Genomic DNA, 4,835 nt, shown 5'->3' on the forward strand with positions numbered 1-4,835 from the left:
AGGTACGCTTGTTTCTTTCTTTCCAAATGAAATAAATAGCAGTAGCAAAGCCCTAGCTGTTATCGCATCCTTAGCATTACACTTACCATTCCATACATTGTTAATCCATCTGGCAATGAATGTAAGGCTACGCTCACCACAGTAGAATCCACAAGTATGTTGAACCATATCCCAAATAAAAGATGAGAAGCTGCACTTAAAGAACAAATGCTCATGAGTCTCATTCTCACTCATACATAGAAGAGATAAGTTAGAATCTCCCCTTTGACCTGTGAAGAACCCGTCTTTAGTATAAAGTCTGGTGTGAAGAGCAAGCCAAGTGACAAAGGCATGTCTTGGAATGTGTTTGGAAAACCATATAATGGTGGTCCAATTAGACAAAGGGGCAGGAGGCAGAAGTGCATTATAAGCATGCTTCAGACTAAACTTACCTGTAGGAGACAAAGTCCATACAACCCTGTCCATACTATTAGCATTGATAGCTGGTGGATCCACAACCAAGTTAATAAGATTCCTGAATAGAGGAGGTAATCTCCACTCGCCTTGTCTGATAAAACCCTTAACCTTAGAGTTTAGACCCCACATAGAATTGTTCATAACCTCATTACCAACACTAAGGTTGAGAGGGCCAGAAGGCAACCAATAGTCAAACCACATAATTGTTTTTTTTGCTTTTGTTTTTTTTTTTTTTTTTTTTTTTTTTTTTTTTTTTTGTGGATATGATTTTAAGGATTGGAATATGGTATAGGTTACTCAAGTTGATAGAAATCTCGTTTGATACCTTTGAGAGAAATCTCATTGAATGCGTATTCAGCATTTTAAGGCTTCTAACTATAATTCTTAGAAGATAAAGCTGTGACATTGTTTGATGTTGCTCTTGTAATGGATTGTGCATATTCTGTTCAAAAAATTCACTGTCAAACTTTGTAGACAAGTATGATTTCTTTCCTTCCTTGGGTAAGTATATGCAAGAATTTTTGGGAGAGGAAAAGTGACATGGCGATCCTGCTGAAATCTGGTTTTGATCTTTTTCGAGAGCAGAGTTTCAGCCAAATCTAGTGGATATTTAGAAGAGGAAATTGCTGCATGATAAATTTGTATATTTTAAATTGTTAAATTTGATGGAGTTCAATTTTTCTGATGCTGCAAGCTCCAATATATATTTGTAAAGCATCATATAGGCTACACTTATATCCATGTAGGGACTCCAGAGCTACCAACATTGTGCTAGTGGCATTCCCTTATTTCTCTATTGTACCAGAAAAAATGGGATTTATTGTTGCTCTAATACATGGCTGTGTAGAAGTATCAGGTTTTTTGGTTGCATGTTAGAGGAGTTGTCACTACGACCATAATTTCAGAAGATAAAATTTCCCAGATTCATTGCAGCCAGCTGCTGAAAAAGAAAATGCAATTTGGATTTATAGGAACATCATATATTATCAAAGTGCAAAAAGTTGAGTGTTACTTGCTATACATTCTTGGCTTGTTTAGCTCCTTTTTCAAAAAGGATTATGAAGTCATACTGAGGGAGGTTTCACCAGAATAGTCTTATGCTGATGGATATATTTATTTTGATCGAGAATGAAAAAATAAGGACTCGTAAGGAGAAAAACTGTTACAATGGTAATAATAGAAAAGATTCAAAATGAATGATCAATCTGAAGAAGAGCATGAGGTCTCAATGACTTGAATTGACTGGATTTGTTGAAAAGAAACGTGAAGGCGCAACAATAAGTCTAAATGACATTATTAGTGCAAAATGTGCATATTACAGAACTTGGCAAATATTTAGGTGTGAGGAATGTTCTGAAAGGTGTATGATTAAAAAGGGAGCTCAAAGAGCATGGTGAGGTTAGATTGAGCACATGATTTGTATCATAATTTTTGGTAGTAAGAGGCAAAGGATTTAATGAAGACATACAAACTTTGAAGAGGGTAAAAAGCATCATGGGTAATGATAAATTCTTTGAATGGGAGAATCAAAGAATTATTGGGATGGAAGATGTAAGGTTTCTTACATAAATTACATAGTAAAACAATGTAGGTAATTTATGGACTTGCTATATATATATATATATATTTGATAATTAAGTAGATTTGCCCCCTTTTTTTTTTTTTTTTTTTTTTTGTTTTTTCGAGGATAGAAGTCATTAATATTTTAGAAGATTAGTGCAATTTAATTAGACAACTTACCAATAAAAGTAAAAAAAAAATAATAATAAATAGGAATGAAATAGGAAACAAAACAAATCATGGAATTCCCTTTGAGGTGCGGAAATGTATAAGCTTTAATGATCACGCAGTCTGGTTAACTGAACCTTTAGGTGTTTTCTGCAAGCAATAAAATGTGAAAATGCTAAATAATTGGAGAGGAACCGTGTGAATAGATATTTATATGCATCATATGGTGTGCTTCCATGAATGCTCAAAAGGAGGCGCCGTTAAAAATTATATGCATTTTCACATTCCAGCCCAAGTTTCTTGATGACAAGGGGGATGGTGGGGTGGTACGTTGAAGAATAGATTTTGGATGTTAATGGAGCATTCAGGATGCCATGTTGTCAGTTCAAACCAAAACAATAGTAGTTTCTATTTTATTACTTGCACTGTGTGTAATTTAACGGGGTTATCTTATTGGTCAGGGTAACTCTAGAAGCTTGTATTGGTTAAAGGAAGTTTAGTAGTTGGTTAGCTGTAGTGGGTTTTTTTTTACTTACCTGCTTGGATATTAAATTGTGAAATTATCATTTCTGAATGAGGAATGTCTTTTAGTTGGTAAAAAGTTTTGTTGAGTTGAATTGAATGAGTCGTCTTTTGTAACAGGCAACTATTTTAGGGTAACTAACTTTTTGACCTTGCTTGGATGTGTTCTTTTTGTTTGAAACAGATCTACCCATTTCTTTATTTTCTTGACAATAAAGTACCAGCTTTCTAGCTGGAGTCATTCTCCTGCTCCACCATATGGGGGGACGTTGAAGTTTGGATCATGGGTGCCGTGCCTGTCTAATTCTTGTTGAGAAAAAAAGAAAAGAAAAAGAAGCATTCTCCTTGAAATTTTTTTATCCATCCATTCATACAGATATAGAATATTTTTAATTTAGTAATATTTACTTGTTTCTAAATTGTTGCCTTCATGGTTGGCATCATAACTCTGTGAAGGATGTCATTTATTTTTTGGAAAGTTTGAGGTTATAGTTTGAGGTTATTTCCTGGTATTCCAGTCTTTTCTTACTTGTGGTCACTGTTTTGAGACTGCTGCCGATGGATTCTGTAATTTCTCACGCACAAGAGACCCTTAGGACACTTGTTTTTCAACGTTCAACATTTGGGGGCATCAATTCGAAGCTTAGCAATGTCAGCAGCCGCCTTCCAACGGTACAGTAACAAATCCCATGGGTGTATTTGTATATATTATATTTTCTGGTAAATATATTTATAATATATATTTTGTGTATACTATAATGATACAATTTCAATATTAGTAACATTTGAAGGCATAAAAATACCTTGTAATGGAGTTGTCTCCAGATTGAAGTAAATTTACGTATAAAATACTGTACGTGAGATCATTCAAAGAATTTGTTAGGAAGACAAAGTATCATTGTAAATGATGCATATACAAAGTGGAATTATTTATATTTATACTATTTCCAACAGCCATTTGCAATCCACCCTTTGCCAAGGGACACCTTTGACGTCACTGCTTAATTGTATCTGTGAGTTTTATTGATACTCATCTGATTTTAAATTTGCAGGTAAACCATATACTCTCATCAACAAAGAAGAAAAAGTCTATGGATACCATCATCCTTTCTTTAGTTGCCTCAGTTTGCACATTTCTCATTTTGATTTATTGGTTGACCAAATAGAAATTATTGCGGTTTTCTTGTGGGAGCCTCACGGCATGTTCTTTCCTCCATTGTATTTTATGTAAATACCGTGTCGGTTTGTTAATAAATTTTGGCATTCTTCATGTTTATGGTACATTAGACAGCATTTTATGCACCCTGCCTCTGTAGTACAAGTTAATGCTTCCAGCTTGGTAGAATTATTACAGTTAAAAACATCAACATTATTGAATGTTCTGTTCTCTTCCCATTTCCTTCACTTACGAGAAAAATATACGTTTGACAGGCTATTTTATTTTATTTTTTTTCCCATTGTTGACAGCTGATGAATTACTGAGAATTTGTTTGAATGTTGTGTAGTATTCCATTTTAGCAATGGTAGATTGATGAAACATCCCATAAGAGTTTGAATACCACCACCTTCTCTGCTGTCACCATCATTTACTTTCTCTTGACCCACTTCAGTATGATTGCGAAACATTGTGCGCGTGTATGTTGACAGACGTTGATAAGATTCTGCCAATCTCACAATTAATCTTTTCCAGATCTTGTATTTAACTATTTACATAATCAATGTTGGAGTTCTTGAAAATTTTTGCTAATATTAACTTTCTTGATTCTTCACCATTGCAGCTGTTACATTCTTGCTAAATTATGATTCATTTTTGACAACTTTTCCTGATTTTAGAGACGCCATTTGACAAATTATGTTGGAAGCGAATGCGATCTCAATTTTAATTGCTTAACTATACAAAAAAAAAAAATTCTAATTTAGTTGACAATCCTTACTCGTCATATTAGTTGCGTTAGAAGTTTTGTCTTTTGACCCAAAAGGTTAAACTGTTGGGTGCATCATCTGGATCTAATATGGGACAACAATCATTCTCCAGCTCAAACTAGCATTGCCCTTATTGGATCGGACCACCTCGCTTACCCATTCATCGTGGGAGGACTCAATAATGACTAGTACATCACCCTAGTGGC

General features: G+C 34.4%; 1 long non-coding RNA gene across 1 annotated transcript; it reads left to right on the plus strand.

The window, feature by feature from the left end:
• Positions 1 to 3,273: 3,273 nt before the first annotated feature.
• Positions 3,274 to 3,976, plus strand: LOC132282174 (uncharacterized). Its single transcript, XR_009471742.1, has 2 exons — positions 3,274 to 3,378; positions 3,759 to 3,976. It is a non-coding gene; the product is annotated as an uncharacterized LOC132282174 (long non-coding RNA).
• The last annotated feature ends 859 nt before the right edge of the window (positions 3,977 to 4,835 follow it).

This window comes from Cornus florida, unplaced genomic scaffold (assembly GCF_030987335.1).
Source record: "Cornus florida cultivar Cherokee Brave unplaced genomic scaffold, ASM3098733v1 CherokeeBrave_3.0.0_Hap2_Chr11, whole genome shotgun sequence".
NCBI lineage: Eukaryota > Viridiplantae > Streptophyta > Magnoliopsida > Cornales > Cornaceae > Cornus > Cornus florida.